The sequence below is a fragment of the Biomphalaria glabrata genome, chromosome 18 (genome assembly GCF_947242115.1).
Source record: "Biomphalaria glabrata chromosome 18, xgBioGlab47.1, whole genome shotgun sequence".
In the NCBI taxonomy this organism is placed as follows: Eukaryota; Metazoa; Mollusca; class Gastropoda; family Planorbidae; genus Biomphalaria; species Biomphalaria glabrata.
The window spans coordinates 13,270,618-13,290,280 of record NC_074728.1 but is presented as its reverse complement, the minus strand read 5'-3'; the positions used below and the strand labels follow the sequence as shown (position 1 = coordinate 13,290,280).

The 19,663-nt window shown below is 34.7% G+C and overlaps 1 long non-coding RNA gene across 1 annotated transcript; it reads left to right on the top strand.

Moving 5' to 3' along the window:
• Positions 1 to 11,576: 11,576 nt before the first annotated feature.
• LOC129923952 (uncharacterized) lies at positions 11,577 to 17,788 on the top strand. Its single transcript, XR_008775909.1, has 2 exons — positions 11,577 to 11,760; positions 14,922 to 17,788. It is a non-coding gene; the product is annotated as an uncharacterized LOC129923952 (long non-coding RNA).
• The last annotated feature ends 1,875 nt before the right edge of the window (positions 17,789 to 19,663 follow it).

Sequence of the window (19,663 nt, the reverse complement as noted above, 5' to 3'; positions counted from 1 at the left end):
ACTACACAGTCTTCTTATCTTATCTTATATAATACAGACGTTACTTCAAAAAGAAGATGATTACGTCCTACGCGTCATGCATTTAGTCATGCATATTAACCAATGACTTAAATTCTGCCAAGTCACTGGTTTTCCTGGCTAGCTCAGGCAACCCATTCCATGCTCTAATAGCACTAGGGAAGAAGGAGTATTTGTACAAATTTGTCCTAGCATATGGGACGAGGAATGTGCCTTTATCTTTGTGTCTTTCAGAGTATTTTATTAAATTTTGTTTTTGTATTTGAAGTTTATGGTTCAGTGTTTTATGTATTATTGCTACTTTACTTTTGAGCCTTCTGTCCTGAAGGCTTTCTAAATTTAGTGATTTTACTAAAGGTGTTACTCTAGTCAAATGTGAATATTCGTTTGTTATGAATCTCACTGCTCTATTTTGTGTCTGTTCCAGTTTCTTAATGTTTTCTTGAGTTGAGGGGTCCCAAACGGAGGATGCATATTCTATTATTGGCCTAACCAAGGTTAAGTAACATTTTAGTTTTATGTTCTTATTTGATTTATAGAAATTTCTTTTAATAAATCCTAATGCTTTGTTTGATTTTTTTGTAGTTTCATCAATATGTGGATTCCATGATAGTTTTTCATTTATTATAACACCTAGGTATTTTGCGTTTTTAGTCTGTGATACTGGTTTGCCATGAATAAGATAAGTGGAATTAATTTGTTTTAGTTTTTTTGTTACTCTTAACAACTGACATTTTTCTGGGTGGAAAGACATGCTCCAATTTGATTCCCATTTCTGTAATTCATCTAATTCTCTTTGTAAAATATCTGTGTCTTGTGTTGTTTTTATTGTTCTATATATTATGCAATCGTCTGCAAATAATCTGACTTTTGTTCCTGAAGTAATGCAATTTGGTAAATCATTTATGTAAATTAAAAATAGTAGTGGACCCAAGACTGTTCCTTGAGGTACACCTGAGTTTACTGTTATCGGTGTTGATTTAGAACCATTTATTATTACAGTTTGTTCTCTCCCTATCAGAAAGTCTGGCTTGAATACACTGAATGACTACACAGTCTGGCTTGAATACACTGAATGACTACACAGTCTGGCTTGAATACACTGAATGACTGCACAGTCTGGCTTGAATACACTGAATGACTGCACAGTCTGGCTTGAATACACTGAATGACTGCACAGTCTGGTTTGAATACACTGAATGACTGCACAGTCTGGCTTGAATACACTGAATGACTGCACAGTCTGGCTTGAATACACTGAATGACTGCACAGTCTGGCTTGAATACACTGAATGACTACACAGTCTGGCTTGAATACACTGAATGACTACACAGTCTGGCTTTAATACACTGAATGACTGCACAGTCTGGCTTGAATACACTGAATGACTACACAGTCTGGCTTGAATACACTGAATGACTACACAGTCTGGCTTGAATACACTGAATGACTACACAGTCTGGCTTGAATACACTGAATGACTGCACAGTCTGGCTTGAATACACTGAATGACTGCACAGTCTGGCTTGAATACACTGAATGACTGCACAGTCTGGCTTGAATACACTGAATGACTGCACAGTCTGGCTTGAATACACTGAATGACTGCACAGTCTGGCTTGAATACACTGAATGACTGCACAGTATGGCTTTAATACACTGAATGACTACACAGTCTGGCTTTAATACACTGAATGACTACACAGTCTGGCTTTAATACACTGAATGACTACACAACACACATCACTAACATTTCGTGAACACATTGTTAAGAACGAGCACATGTAAACATTAGAACCACAACCGATACAGTATATGATTTTCATAACACTTACTAATAACTACATAAATGCGTAAGTTACTATCCTGGTCTTGTTACTTTTACAAGTCTGTTATCTTACACTAGTCGCTATTTTGAAGGGCCGGCCTTAGGCTACTACAACCTATGCGACAGCAGTAGGCCTTGCACTTTCATAGGACCCGCGCTAATTCTAGGTGTAAATTATTAAATTAAACCATTTTATAACAGGTTTACCGCGGCCTCCTGATTTACCAAGAGCTCCCGGTAATCTCCTGACATTGCAAAATATACGAAAAAGTCCTGGAAATATTGGGAAATTATTAAAATCTTTTGAAAACTCATACAAATCTTCTGAAATATATAGACACAAACTTGTCATTTTGGGGTGTCATTCAATATGGAAAACGCCAATCCTACGCGCGATTAAAAAAAACGGCATTATGCAATACCCGTAATTGTGGAATCTGGTGAAAGAAGCTTCTCGCGCCTCAATCTAATGAAGTATTACTTGAGGTCAACAAATCTTGAAGATAGATTGAAACATTTGGTAATTCTTGCTATTGAGCGTGATCTATGTAGGAAACAGAATTTTTATGATATACTGTATGACTTCGTAAAGTAATTCTTTACTTAGTAAAGAATGAATAAAATGCCAAGATGAATTTATTTTCTAATACAAACTCTTAATTTTCACTTTTATCCGTATCCCTACCCAAACCTGGCCACGCGAAATGCGTTTTGCATTGGGCCCCACAATGGTAAGTCCGGCCCTTCTGTTTAGTGACGGGTGAATACAAAGTAGATTACTTGTTCTTCTCTCCCCCCTCTTTTTTTTTCGCCGCTTAAGTGACGTGGGATAACTCTAGTCCGATTTGCAAAAATAAAACAGTGATCTTTCCATGTCCTCTAGATGTCAGAATGGTTGAGCCATGAAGAGAATTAAATATATAAATAGATGCTGGCAAGAGTCCAATTCGCGCTGTGCTATAGGCGAGGTAAAAGACAAAGTACCTGAGTCTGAATTGAACTCGAGCCTCCACGATGAAAAGCCGACTTGTTTTTCCACTCAGCTATTCAAGTACTTATGAAAAAAAAGAGGCTTCATTTGTCTATTATTAGTTTAAAGTTTAAAAACAAGAAAAACAAAAGACATAGCTTATACGAAGTATAATTGTATCGATTAGTCTGGATCAGTCATGTAACTAAATTTGTGTATCCATAAATCTAATCTAGACCAAAAACATTAAATCTGTGCAATTAATAATATTTTTACCAATTGATTTTGTTAGCGCTATTTCATGCTTTTACCTTTGTCAATACTCTATGATCCTATCACTAATCTGGAAATTTGGGGGAAAGGGGTGTCGAAGAAATTGATATCTGGGTGAATTTTACCGTATTTTTTTATTTGAAATCATTTTAAAAAAAAAAAAGGATGAAAAAAATGTTAACGACATGAATTGAAACTCATAGCTCACGCCTCTTCGGGCCGACATGCTAACCACTCTGCTGGTGAGGTACTTATGACTAAAATTTAAATCAATCCAGGTATTATCCAGGTGTTCCAAATTTGTTTTTCAATCAGTTTTAATCTGTCATAAAGTGAAAGTCTTGTGCTTCCTTCATATGGACAGGACTTTATACTACAAAGGGAGATGTTTGGAAATTAAATTATGCAGTTTTATAATGCACACACAATTATCCCATGCCTTACAAAACAAAAGGTGATCAACACATTCCCTTTAGTTTGTACACAGGAGACACCAAAAAGATAGCTATTTATAGCGTTGCCGCCATTATGAAAATCTCCAACATACTGACGTGCTTTAAATGTATTTTTTAAATGGGAGTGTAGATTAGCAGACGAAAAGAGGTAGACCTAGAAATAGATAGATAGACAGACAGACCAACAGATAGATGGATAGATAGCTAGACAGACAGTCAGACCTACAGATAGATAGATAGATTGTAGATGACAGACAGATAGATAGATAGATAGATAGATAGATAGATAGATAGATAGATAGATAGATAGATAGATAGATAGATAGATAGATAGATAGATAGATAGATAGATAGATAGATAGATAGATAGATAAGTTCAGAAGCGCTGTCTAAATCGAACCATGTAACCCAGGGAAAAAATTCATATAAGGCATTTCAACGTGTGGTAAGAACATGACATTTATAGTTGTCTAGTGGCCAAGTTCTTGTTCTTATTATCCGAACCAAAAGTTGTGCACGAGTCAGTAGGGCACGTAATGAAATCGCTCATAATAAAGCCTCAACGTTGTCAACAAACTTCAGCGTCTGTGGCAATCAGACGTCAGGAAATGAATGATAGCTATCCGGCAGACGACATTCTACGCCGCTACGTGTTTCCGACATTTTGTTCTTTTTATCTTTGACGTAATCGCGCCCGTAGCTCGTGTGGCAAGAGAAAAAAAAAAGTAGGCCTAATATGTATGTAAAGAAACTGTCTGTGTCTGTGTGAACACGTGAAGTAAATAAGTAAATCTACCTCTTTCAGACTTTACGATCTTCTATAAAGGGCAGGTGATGTAAAGCTCACCCATGTCTTCGGCCGACGGTTAACTAGGGTATTGGTTTTCAAACTGTGGTACGCGGACGCCCAGGGGTTCGCGAGACGACCGTGGGAAGGTTAACAAAAAAATGAAAATTGTATACAACTATAATAACTTGTTCTCTAAATCCAGTTCAATACGATCGGATAATTTGAATAATAATCAGCTGGCACCGCACTACTATTTAATATGTCTATTACGAACTATTCTATGACTATTGTGGGCGTAACTTGACTAAACAACACTGATTTGTTTTTTGCGCATGAATATCAAATTTACTAATTTTACAAACTAATTAACTTTTTTATTCTCTACCTTATCGCGGCATTGAAAGAATATAACAGTACTTATATACTAATAGTAATACAGTAATACTAAGGTTATACGATCTCTGGACCAAGCCGTAGGCTACAAAGGAAAAAGCAACAATGTGTCAAATGTTGAATGCGTTTTCGAACGAAAGTTTAAAACCTGCGCAACTGAAGCGTCATCTTATAATAAATAATAATGAACTATAAGAAAAACTCATACATTTCTTTAAACGTTAAGCAGGAAATTATTAGCTCTGCGACAACAGTGAATGAATCTCAATGAAAAGCTCTTAAGGTTCACTATTTTATTGCGAATTGAGCACAGCATAAAACCACACACGGTTGCGGGGAGTCGGATTATACCAGCGGCTTTAGAAATATGGGATTTGGGAAGACTAAGGGAAGAACTATGGCTGCGTCGTATGGCTTGAAAAGGTGTCCCTGAACTGAAAAAGTTTGAGAACCTCTGAACTAAGGTTTCTTGCGTCCAGCCCCACCGACGAAGTGTACTACTCTTACAACGATTGAGAGGTACCCATTAGATTAAGAGCCGATAGTATTGTATTGTGGTGTATATGTAAATAAAATATGTGAGTTAACCCCCCGTTTATAGTTAAAATTAATTAGTAGTTTTATCTAGATTTATTTCCGATTGGTATTCTGTTGTTGTTATTTTTTTTTATATAGAATTTATCTGTAAGATATCATGTCTAATTGAATGGCTGCAGTGGGGTCGCTTGGTGGTGCCAGGGGTGCGGACCGTAACTAGTGACTCCCATCAAGGGTTGACACCAAAATGAAAAAAAAAAATATTTTTTTAAATTGACAGTTGATAGGCTACATAAAGATTCTGCACATTTATTTTTTCTTTTAAAAAAAAATGTGTTGAAAGTCCAAATGTCCAAAACGTTTTGATGTCAAGTCGCTAAACTGAGGAAACGTCTCGCCCAGATTTCTTCATATGAAACTGATTTCAAGGCTGAATTAGACATTCCGTAGCCGCGTTGATTGAACAGCGATCATTTCTTGAATACATTGGAAACAATCAGCAAAACAATGTGAGATAAAGAAGCAGTAATGCATACAAAGCATCAGTTTCTTACTTTTCAACGCCAACTCATAATAAGTTGATTCATGTCATAGAAAACATGACAGGAACAATAAACTGAAATGCACCGTTATTTTGTTTTACAGCACAATTAACATCGCACAGACAGATCAAATGTCCGGAGTAAAACTAATTTTTACAATACCTCTATTCATAATTCAAGTCAAAACTTCATGGAACCTGCACGCACAGCGCGGATCTCAAAAACGGCTCTATGATTTTCCTAGAAATTTAACAGTTGATGTATATCGCTGAGAAAAGAATTACAAGCTCGTTGGACACACGGGGAAAACTCTTTTTTGACCGTTATAATTTTTCAAAGTAAAAAATAAATCCTATAATTTTGAGTGATCAATTTTAGTATGTATGTATATATATTTATATATATATAAATTTTATTTCGAAAACGGCTCTAACGATTTTCTTTAAAATTTCAAGGTATGTGCATAATAGTGAGAAAAAAAATTCTCAACTCATTGGCCACATAGGGAAAACTCGAAGTCGACCATTATATCCAAAACTTTGGAGTCGGGGGGGGGGCAATTTTTTTCCAAACACTAACCCTAACGCCCAGTAAACCTTAACCCTATGCATAAACGTGCGTACAGTACACACACACACACACACACACACATATATATATATATATATATGAATTAAAAAAGCAGCATTTCTCAACCTTCGGCGAAAAACAAAACAACTGGGGCAGCGCTATAAGGTTCTCTTGTGGCGAAGCCCCGACGCCAAAAGCGTTTTCTTGCATTTTTCATTGCAGAAGGGCATTCTCCTGACTTCTACAGCTCATTATAAATCAATGGAGTTCGATGCCAAAAGCATTTTCTTCTTTTTTCACTGCAGAAGGGCATTCTCCTGACATCTACAGCTCATTATTCATCAATGGAGTTCGAAGCTCATTATTCATACTATTAAAAAAGGACCTTTTGAATAATGTTGTACTTGAAAATTATTCTAATATGAATTTATAGGCCCTTAATACATTGCAAATAAAACCGATTTGTTCCTTGAAAAGATAAGATACCCACATATTTAGATTTTGGCTTTGAGGATCGCCGCCGAAAAAAAAATTATTCAATAAATAGTATTCAATAAAATTAAGGTATAAATTGTGAGTTATAGTCCCAAATTTATTTAACTAGAAAAATATCAGATTGAGTAAAGGTTGGTAAAAGGTGACTAAGAAGAGATTATCTGGGTTTAGAACTCATCTCAATCATGACTCTTATACTAAAAAATTTTGTTTGAATTCTTACTTTTCCAATGCAAAGTCTTTCTTAAAATAATTATGATAAATTCATGGGAAATTACATAAACTTTGTCTGGAAAGGGAAGGGGCGGTAGAGTGAAAATGATTAATCCTCGCTCCTTTAATAATGTCTGCTAAAGATTGCATTAGGCATTAAAGAATAGGGTAATTTCTTAACTATAATACAAAAAGAAAAAGTATTGGTTTGTCCGATGGGGGAAATGCGATTGCATGTATCGCCCCTCCCACCTGGTACAACCCTTTTTCATTTAAATTTACTAATGATAAAATTTGACATTAGTGTGTGGTACGACATAATATACAATGGGTTCACATATCAATACGTAGTTTATATTATATAGATATTAAACTAATTTTGTTCACAAACTATGATTCTCCACAAAAATAGGACCGCCCCCCCCCCAGCACTCAGAGGGCTAGAGTGGGGAGGGCAGTACATGCAATCGCCCCCCCCCCCCCCTCAACCCACCGAATCGGCCAAAATACCAGAAAGGGAGCGACATAATATAAAATTCATATATTTATTCAACTAATTTTGTTCACAAACTATGATTTCTCCATAAAAACGGACCGCCCCCCCCCACTCAAAGGGTTTAGATGGGAAGGGCAGTAGAGGTATTCGCCCCCCCCCCCTCCACCAATCGGCAAACAGGGAACGACATAATATAAAGATTGGTTAAAATATCAATAACAAACTCGACTACCAAGCTGTGATTTCTACTAATAAATTGGACCGCCCCCCCCCCACTCTAAAGTTTAGGGGAGGGGGCGGGATTGATACCATCGCCCCCTCCCGACCCCACCAAATCGGCCAACATACTAGAGGGGGGGGCGAAATAATCTAAAAATAGGTTGAAATATAAATAATTAGTATATATTTTTAACATAAGTAATAAATTCGTATAGAAATTGTGTGAATCCTTTACTAAAGTTCGCCCGCCCCCCACCTGAGGGGGGGTGTCGGCCGAGGGGGGGGGGCGATCGCCCCTACCGCCCCCCCCCCCTGGATCCGCCAGTGTCCCCTATGGGTGGGGATGGCGAGTACCTCAAATTGGGGGAGGGGGTAACGCAACTTCCTAACAAAAATGGGTGTTATAGAGTGTGTATGTGTTTCCTGGCGGCGGTAAGAAGAGGTTAAGCGATTAATTTGTGTTTATGCATTGAGGATGATGAAATTAGCATAATACAAATGTTAAATCGCAGACAATCTTGAGACATGAAAAAGTAAAGACGTTGTTTCGTGGTGAGCTAGATTTCGTTTAAATATCAGTATATTTCATTAATATTATATCTCTATGTCAAGTTAAATATGTGAATATTGTAATAACAGTTAGGCTACATTGAGTTGTTCACATAAGAAATTTCTTTTAAATTTTATTAAGGAAAAATATGAAACGCCTTTATTGATTCAATTGTACTAGCTGTTTTGTAATCGACAAACCAACTACCAACTAACAAGGAGAGGGGCGTCGAAAAAAATGTTTTCTTTTCAGTGTAACTAATCTGAATATTAATAAAATGACATGTTTAAAAATTAAAATATATTAAGTAATTAAATTAATTTTTGTGGTATCTGGAACAAGGGTAACAAGTTTTACTTAACTGATGTGGTGGTATAAATTGAATTAGCCACCTTTTATACTTTGTAGGTCACTGCTTCAATGTTTGAAACTAACAATAGAATATATATATATATAATCTTCTTATTGTTGCTTCAAAAGTTAAACGTTAATGAAAAGACAAACGAACAAAGTGACGTCATGTAAAGCAGTGTTCTGCAATAACTCTCGAAATCCAAACATACTTTTTTTTTCTCGGTGTGTCTGTCGACTACAAGTAGGACCAACTCAATACCCCGTTTGCCTGCCAGCAGTCTCGCCCTCCTTAAGATGCCATCCTTGAAGTGTTCCTCAACTTGGCCAAGTTGGTATTTATGTCATTAATGTGACTGCTGATGTGCTGTTAAGCGGCCACTTTTGCTAAGATGGACAGACTGCAACAGCACGGAAACTGATTCATGAAGAGATGAATAATGGACAATTAAAAGACAAATCAGAAACGCATGAGGAGCAGGCACAGATTACACATATACAGTTTGTCAGGTTTCACTTACAGCAGTTATTTTAAAATACGCCAAACAGTCAAATATCTTTTCAAAGTTGTGACTTAAAGCGCGAATAACTTCGTATTTTCAGTCCATCGCATTTCGTTCTTTGTCCTGATGCTTGACATCTTTCTGGGATACAAGTTTATTAATATCAGGTGGAAGTTTGTTTGTCACTGACACTATCATCACTGACGACAAATTTTGATCAGATAATCTCGGAGGGTGAGGTGATTTGTAGCTTTCATTCTAGAAAAGAAATGCTCACAGAGAACAGTGCTTGCAAAAATAGCTAGAATTCTGGCTGCAAATTTCCGCAATTCAACGTACCGTTTAGGTAAATGACTAAATTTGGGCGCAGCCACTTCTTTATACTTCGCTCTCAAAAAAAAATCTAACTGCTATTCTATCAGCTCTAGTTGCACATTACCAGCAGCATTTTCAGAAGCAAATGAAAATGGAGATAAAAATAACGAAAATTCTTGCTCGTATCAAACGAAGTCATGAAAATGGCCAGTGGAAGCATTTACTAACGATTCCAGGTGTAAAAAGACAAATTTACCAAATGTTGTAGCTGTATTTAATCTTTTTAGTTCATGACACGTTGAGAAGTGAACAATATTTTCTCTTCATATTTGGTTTATCCACAGTCGTAATTTTGCTTGAAAGCACTTCACATGGTCACACGCAGTTGTGACAATTTAGTCTTTACTTTGAAGTTTCAAATTCAAGTCTTGCAGGTGACCAGTGAGATAAACTGCAAATGCCTAATCCTGAACCCATTCGTCAGTATGGAAATGTTCAACAGGTTCACCTTTCATGTTCAGAAACAATACTATTTCTTCACGCAGTAGGCCTACAACAAATCTCTTTAATTCTTTATGACAGGAGAGCCAGCAAATTTCGTGTCCAATGTCATACAGAAACATTGAAAATTGGCGATGATGAAAAGAATAAAATTGATATTGACTGAAACCAATTTTATGAAATGTTGGAATTATAATTGCGTTATGTTTCTTGGTAAATGATGCACTGAAAATGAGCAAATTTAAAATTTGCATTAGTCTCTCTTATTTTTGCAAGTAGCTTTGCATCAAAACCATTTCATAATGGTTAGTGCGCCATCCGTTGTTAGACTAGCTAGCTTTACCAAAGGTAAATTGTACTGCAATATCACCTGTTATTTCTCAAAAACATCCTCGCTTGTTGTGGCGTTATGCATAGAACAAGTAGCTCCTCATGTATCTCAAAATTCTTGTCACAGGTCCTTATGAATATAGCCAACTGTGCTACACCCGTTATATCAGTTGACTCATCGAGAGCCAATGAAAATAATTCAAAATCTATTTTTTTCTTATTCACGCGAGCTGATTGACATGTCATTTATTCTCTCTGCCACAGTGTTCCTAGTTAACACAATTACTTTGAATACTTTTCACCTTTTCTGGACAAATTATTTCGGCAGCTTTAACGATACACTCCTTCATAAAATCCCTTTGACTAAATGATTTGCTATGGCTTGCAATTAAGTTTGAAAAATGTAGCTGGCCTTCACTGCAGACTCAATCTCGTTCACAGTTTAACAAATACTATTTTCAATTCAAGTAGCTTGTCATCTTTTATTTTCCAGCGTTATAGTTTAACATTATTTTGATAATTTTTTAAGTGACCAAACGGGCCGCATGCAAGGTGGTCCATGCGGCCCCCGAACGCCTTGTTTGACATGCCTGTCCTAAACAGTAGTGATTTGACGGGCGAAATGATTATTATTCAAATTATCCAATCGGATTAACTGTTTTTACGAAGAAATTATTTTAATTGAATAGAATTTTATTTCTTCGGACACCTTACACTTACAGTCATCTTTCGGACCCTGTGGGACCGTGGACATTAGTTTTAGAATCACTGTAATAAATAATAAAATTGACCATCACCACGTTTTATATTTGTATCCATAATATATCTAATATCTAGATCTAGAATTCTAGGTCTAGATCAATCTAGAATAGATTTAGAATCTAGACTAGATCATTATTATAATTATTTTATTTTTGATTTTGTAGTTTTTGTTTTGAATGGATCTTTATTTTTTTAAAATAGAAATTCATTTTATATAAATATAATAAACAAGGCCGAAATTGCGGAAAAAAAAAGGTAGACAGAGTAAAAAAAGAAGCAACAACAAAAAACAAAGTTTAAACATTTTTATGTCTAAATCTATATCTAGAATCTATATAAATAAAATAAATTAGATATAAATTTAATCTAGTTCTAGATATAGCTACTTATGGTGTAATAATTAACACAAAAAATAGATTCGTAAAAAGTATTTTTTCTTTTGAAAGTTAAACATTTTATAATACTGGACGCTATTTTTTTTTTCTATTTTTTTTTTATTAGTAATTAGAGTCTATTTTCTTACTCAACGTTTTGCTCATAAGATTGACAGTAAATATGATAATCTAATTATCTAATACTGTATAGATCTAAATAGAAAAATAAAACTAAATCTAGTATCTTTATTGCAACACTAGATCTACTGATCTAGTAAGTGATTGTCTAAAGATTAGTACTAGTAGTTACTTAGTAGTAGTAGATAGATCTAGATCTAGTAGATCTAGACTAATCTTAGTATTCTTAATTCTTAGACTAATAAATCTAGAGTGACTAGACTCTAGAGTAATCTTACTTAAGTTAAATCTAGATCTAGACTTAGATTCTAGAATCTAGATCTAGAGACTAGTCACTAGATGATCATGATTCATGATGATCTAGTCTAGATCTAGATTAGTTGATTAGTCACTAGAGACCCAGTAGTTAAAAACTCAAAGACTCAGTAGTTTATTTATTCTGCCTTTCTGTTTCACAACTGTTTGAAAGTGTTTCTCAACTTTCTGGACATGTCACATTACCTGAAATGAATCCATACAACTCGTTTTTTGTATTCATTACATTTACATCTTTATTTTGATTAATAAAATATTAATATGAAACTAGTGCTGTTTAATAATTAATTTTCATGTCCATTTTTAGATTTTTCACTGGACTGAAGTGATTCTGACCAAATTTCCTTCCTTTTATTTACTTAATCCTGTGTACTCCCAGGGGAGCATAGGGCCGCAACCACATCTCTCCACTGAACTCGGTTCTGAGCAGCTTTCTTCATCTGCTCCCATGACCATGTCATTCCAGTACTAGGCAGTACCCTCAGCTTCAGTAATGACTGAACTCTTCCAGGTTTGCTTGGGTCTGCCCACTTTCCTTGTGGGTTCCAGTCAAGTGTCTGCCTTGCAACGTTGGTAGCTGGTTGTCGCAGGGTGTGTCCTATCCAGCTCCATTTTCATTTTGTGATGTCTTGGGCTATGGGGCTTTTGTCTAGTTCTCTCCCACAAATCGATAGTAGTTATCTTTTCTGGCCACCTAATTCCTAGTATCCAGCGTAGGCATTTTCTGCATAATCTGTTAACAAAAGTCTGGAGCTATTCCATTTTCTCTCCAAGTTTGTATTATAGATTCGTATTTTGTTATGTAGAGATAGTGCCTTAGAGCACCAGATTGTTTGAAGAGTTGAAAAGGCAGACCTAGCTTTATTGATCCAAATTAGTAATATATATATCATCATCAATTCCGCCGCCTTTACAACTCTACTTCCCAGATAAGTGAAGTGGTCCGTATCAAGGATGTAGAACGTCAAATATCCAGAACTGCTTTTTTTTTAACAGCATGATATCTAAGCGGTCTTGCTTAACCTGCTGATGTGCAGCAATAAATAGCAGTTATTTCTCTCTACAGTGGTTGGTTATTATGTATAACACTTTGTTCCCCTGTATATTTTACTTGAATTTTAGGTTTACACATGGCGGAATACACAATACCTCCAAATGAATTTTCTTTCTTTTTTTGATAAAATGGACAGTTTTCCACATTTGATTATTAAATCCGGACGATCAATTATCCAGACATACGCTGTTAAGTTTTGTAATATCATGTATACTTGAGTCAAAGAGATTTTGAAAAAATTTGAATTATGCTACATAATAATTCTGAAGTGGGCCTCAGTTTAAAACGTATTTCTTTTCATACATTTATCTCAAGTTAATTTTAGTATGATGACCCTTTATAGTTTAGAAATTTTATTTTGTCTTTCTACCATGTTTGTAAAGTAGGCTAATGATGCATTTCACTTTAACCTAGCATATTTATATTATGGATATAGTTCGTCCATCGTGGTTCGATGATGACCACTTTTGTTATCCAGGGGGCTGAGGGCTTTGCACTGGGGTGAGACCTATGTGAGCCCGGAATGTTCGACTGCACACTGGGCAGGTTATTCCAGCTGGGGCTGGTGTCAATGGCCTTGCTTTTCTTCTCTGGCTTTTTTTCTGCCAGCGTTGTTCTCTTTTCCTCAGCAACCTGTGCGCCAGTTTTCACAGCGCGACGCCATGATGCTCTGTCATGTGCCTCTGTCTCCCAGGTGGCTAGGTCTATGCTGAAAGCCTCCAGAGAAGCGTTTTCTTTAACTGCCTTGCGAGCTTTTTCCTTCCCTTAATTGGCCATACAGGAGTCGTTTAGGGATGCAGTGGTCTTCCATTCTGCAGACGTGTCCTGCCCATCGCAGCTGGGATTGCATCAGGATTGTGTGGATGCTTTGCAGACCCACTCTTCGAAGGACTTCAGTATCTGATATTTTTTCTTGCCATTTGACATTCAGTATTTATATTGTAGATGATCAGTGGCTGGACTCAAATTGGATTCAATTGTTAATGTTCAGTTTACAATATATCTAGATAACTTGAGTATGCTTCAATTCTTAGAAGTCTTTCTTGTAAATAAATTGCAGAGGGCTTGGCTACTGAATCAGTAGTTTCAGGTTTATATCTTGCACTAGCAAGTAGAGTTGCCAAAAACAGTTTCTTGACTTAGAAAAAGCTGATTGAATATCAGACTTGCCATGGAGAGATTAGAATGTGTTTTGTAGTCTTCCTGTATGTCCCCCTCCCTTTTCAAGTCGAAGAAAGCTATATGTAACATTATCTTGTCTGTAAAGTTTGCAAACTCCACCAACTGGGTTTCAGAGCTAGGTCCCAGTGCCAAATGATTGATTCTTGCATTTGCCATCCACATTTTATATTATTACAAAGAGTACAGATAAAATAATGAAAGAGCAGGATGAAAAGGCATATAACGATGTACTGGTAGTCAGTGGATAGAACTGAATTATGAAAGACATTTGTAGTATATATGTAGTCTACATGTGATGTTGGATTATCCTAAGATTTCTGTACAGGACCTGTAGACTTAGCAAATTTTTTTACATTTATTAACAGCAAAAAATTTATTTATTTTTTCATTGAAATATTGTGTACAAGTACACCTATGTACAGGCACAATGTAGAAATTACAATTAAGCCTAAAGTTCGTCTTTGAGATCAATTTTCCTAGTACATTACATTTCAGGGTTACGGTACTTAAGAATTTTAATAGGTCAATTGAATTTATATTTTTTTTTTTTTTTGTCATTAAGGGGTATAGGCTAATATGTAAAGTCATTCTAATGTTAAAAACTTTTCTTTGTCTCTAAGAAGAGTGACATTAAGCTAAGAAAATATTTAAATTCAATTAGATTTTTTAAAAGTATTACATATATATTGATTTTAAAAAATTCAATTTTTAACTTTTAGTGATGATTTTTATTTTTATAATTTCAGATGAATTTGATGAGCATACTGAGCACAACATTTATATTGAAGTAAAATCTCTTGTTTTTAGAGATATTTACCAAAGTAATTGGTACAGTTCCTCAATCATCAAAGACAAAGTGTGTTCTCAGAACTTACTATTTGTTCTTCATAGAACATATCAACACAGTGCTCTGAGTACATTAAGTAGAAAATGGAGAATGCAGGTGTAACCCTTAGTGATTGTGCTATGGTGGCTGGCAGTGACCAATTAGGCAAGAGGAAAAACTCACCTGGTGCTGAAAATAACATTGAGAGTAAAGTTCCCAAAGTTGGTGAATCAAAAGAAGAATCAGAAAGCCAAAACCAGCGTGGTAATAAGAAAAAGGGCTCAGCTGGAAAGCATCTCAAATGTGATGTCTGCAGCAGGTTATTTGGGGATAACTATAAATTAAATAGGCATAAACTTATTCACACTGGAGAAAAGCCTTTTAAGTGTGAGTACTGCCAGAAATGTTTTGCACGGAAGGACAAATACACACCACATGTCAGACGTCATGTGGAGAACGGCACAGACAAAGTAACGGCTGTTAAAAGTCACTAAAAGTGCATTAACTTGAAACTTTGCAAATCTTGTATGTTGTTGTTAGGATGTTTTGCTGATTTAGTTTTATGTTCTTGAAGTTGACCAGATATATTCCAAGCAAAGCATTTCTATTACTGTTCTAGGGTGGGATGATTACAAATTTACACTTTAAAGAATTCACTTAATAATTTGTTTTCTGGATAAAATTTAGATCAGGGGTTCTCAACCTATAGGTCGCGGCCCTCTTGGAGGTCAAATGACAATTTTCCAGAGGTTTCCTAAGACAATTAAAAAATAGATTTTTGTCTAAAAACTTGACATTAGTCACATTATACAAAATTTGCATGGGTAGCTACTTTTTTTTTTTTTTCGTACTATGATTCTCAGAATAGATGTTGCATACAACTAAATTAGAATACTTCCAATCTTCTAATTGTCACAGTATAAGTATTTGTAACAGTTTAAACTACTGTCCATCAATCAGTGTAACAAAACGCAATGATACACATTGCAGAAGCCAATGTATTATTACTGTGGTGAAGATTTACTCACTTAATTTAAAACAACATCTGTTTATAAATGGTAATATGCCATCAATTTATAGTCTGTGCTAGAAAAGGTAATGATTTCATGATGGAACAACCTGTGAAAATGAATCTAATGAAAAGAAAATATTACGATTTTCACTTCTGGTATATGGTTTTACTTCAATAATTAAAGCATGAATTGAGAAACCACAATGTAATGTAATTAGTAATGAAGTTGTTTTAACAGAATCAATGAAGCCAAACAATCTGAAACATCAAACAAGCTTTATCGATGACTGCATAAAGTTTTTATTTAGAAAACACAACCAGAATTGTAAGCATATTATAATGGTGAAAATGAACTACAGAAAATATCTCCTGTTTGACATTTTGGTCATCCTAAATGGGTTCAATTTCCAAAAACATATCTTTGCAAAACAGAATTGTCCAACTTGTTCAATACAGAAGTAGGTGACATTCATTGTGATCTTGTACAACCTAAACAATGACGTTGATGTTTTTCACAAACTGGCGCAACAATTTTGCTGCAATGTAGAATACAGTTGCCTTAGCTGTTTACTTTTCTCCTTAGTGCTTTCTAATTGCCATATAAGTATAAAAGATGAATATGGTGACCATGCGATATAAAAGTAAATAAATGCAGGTAATATAATTATTATAAAGGTAAAATTTCATTTAATTGTAATTAAGTTATTAGCAGAAATATTTAGTGTTTCGTGATTAAACATACAGCTTTTGCAATTCTTATAAGATATTTACATTATGATTACGATTTATAACATTAGCAAAAACATATTTTAGTTTTGAAAGTCGCAATTTAGTAGACAATTGTAAAAAGGGGCAGCAGGACTAAAAAGGTTGAGAACCGCTGATTTAGATAGAGATATGTCTAGAATGATAAGAGATAGAGATATGTCTAGAATGATAAGCCAAAATTACACATATTTTTTTTAAATAGAACACATTATTTTTTTAAGTGGAGCCTATGACCTTTATAAAATATAGTTTTAAATTGAATACTCAAATGATTTACACTTATGATATGCCAGCTGCAAAGTTACATACTTCATTGTGTGAGCATCCAACAAGCCCCATGACATAATGCATGTTTTTTCTCTTGGGCTTGGAATGATCCAACTGTAATTATTCATTTTAGCTGAACTTTTTATGAAGTTAATATCACTGAAAAAAATGATTAAGTTCTTATTTGTTCAGTCTGTAATATGTGCATCTAATTATCAACAAAGTAAATAATTTGACTTCATTAAACAACCAACCTTGCAACAAAAATTTTTCTTGTAAAAAAAAATTGATGTATGATCTCTTTTACAGCATTTTTCATTTTATTGTCACTTTTTTGTTTCCTCATGTACTTGTTCTACATTAATTATTGTTCTCTCCTTAGAAATATATTATCATATATATATATATATATATATATATAGACTTATTGATTGCATTATTTTAAGTCTTTTTTTTTATTTCCTCACTTGCATCTTTTTATGTATATACTTTAAAGCGTTTTTTTTTTTTTCGGCTTATAAATTGGGATAAAGTATTTTTACAAAATTAGGAATTTAACCAGGAGATACAATGTTAAGGGTTGAGTAATTTTTATTAATTGTAAACTCATGATTAATAAATTAATTTCATTTTGATTGATTTAACAAAATTCTGTAAATGTTATATGATTAAAAAAAAGATTACTTGTATCCGCTAATCTTTATATATTAAACAGTCTGAAAAGTGTCATTTTAACTGAAGTTAATGTTGTTGTTTTTTATATTAAATACATAATGTTGATCAATGAGTAAAATATAATACAAATTAATATTGCTAAGTAAAATTTTTACTTTGAAAAGTTTTAGTATTTGCTAGAGTTTTCTTTTATCATAATGGAACTATTCAATATATTACTGGATAAATAACTAATTGGTAAAGTTAGCAGTATAACTTTTAGTATTTAGTTTAAATCCTGGTGGTGGATTAGAATTTCTGGGTAATTTTAATAAAACAAATCTTCTCTCACATTGCCAATTCTAGTTAGGTCTACAGTTACTAATATAAAAATAATAACAAAGCAAATTAGTACAAATACCGACAATGCAATAACGATAAAAATATTTGTAATTCCTTTCGCTAAGACAGATTCTTCATAGAAAATATACAGACGTTACTATAAAAACAAAAGATGACTACGTCCTATGCTTGTCCCTTATTGATTCATACAAATTTTGTATTCAGAATAACATTTTTGCTTGAAATGTTAGGTAATAATGTTTTGAATGAAGTTTCTATACTTCTTATAAATATTTGGGAGTCGTTAAGAAGAGAGGCAGAATGCAACAATTAAAAAAACTGAATTAGAAATAGATTCTTAGTGTGTGTTTCCATGTTAACATTACGGAGTCATTCCCTTGTACTCGCTTTTTTTTTTTTTTAACTCCTTTTAATCATTGGAGAAGTCTTAACTAGATCTTCTTAAAATTCAACTATGTACAGAACCATTGGAGGCGCGGTGGCTGAGAGATAAGCCGCTTGGTTTCCGAACTGGGGGGTCCCGGGTTTGAGTCCTAGTGAAGAATTTTTTGGGTACCTCTGAGTCCACCCATCTCTAATGGGTACCTGACATTAGTTGGGGAAAAGCAAAGGCGGTTGGGTTGTTGTGCTGGCCAACCGTAGGCCTCGGAAACAGATGACCTTTACATCATCTGCCCTATAGACCACAAGGTCTGAAAGAGGAACTTTACAGAATTATTAATTAATAATATATGCAAATGTAATTCAAGCGTAAATATGAATATATGGTTTCCCAAAAAGCTTGTATTATTATTATTGATTTTTAAATAGTGTCGTGATACAGTACATCATGTACATGATGAAACACTGTTGATGGTGAAGTAATGAGGCGAAAGATATAAGTACTGGTATTATTTTGTAAAGTACAGCTTTACATGTTATTGCACGCATGCATTTTTAGCGGTTATGTAAAACTGGACACGTATTTGAAAAGCGACCCACAACCACACTGTTACAATAAAGTAGGCCTACTGCTTTACATTGCTTGCATCTCGAGCCTGGTGAGTATTGTACAGTAGAAAATAATCTAGCTCTTGTAGAACCAAAAAATATATATTGAGAAATAAAATTGTATCTAGGCTTAAAATGGGATCAGATTGCGTGCTAAAACAGAAGAATAGTCTACTTTGATTGTTGTGTTTAAAGGCACCCAGCTAGTCTTAAGTTGTAGTCCGTAAAGGGGAAACAAAAGGGAACTGTTTACTTGTACAAGGTTCAGATCATGGGCGTAGTCTGGGGGATTCCCCCCCCCCCAACTGAAAGCCCCTCGCAGGAGGGTGGTGGAATATTAGGACTGTATTGCTTGAATTTTCTTTATTGGTGGGGAGATTTTAATGTTAAATCAGTATTGCCAGGGGTTTTTGAGGTTACCCCCCCCCTTCTCCCTCTTCAATATAAATAAAGGAGAACTACAGTCTCTAAATACCAAGTGGGTTCTGAGGTAAAAAAAAACTCCCTTTCAATTTTTTTTTTTTAAAAAGCAAATCCAAAGTAGCTAAAATGGGATTTTTATTTTAACCTTTTTTTTTTTTTTTGAATACAAAAGTGAAGTAGCCTAT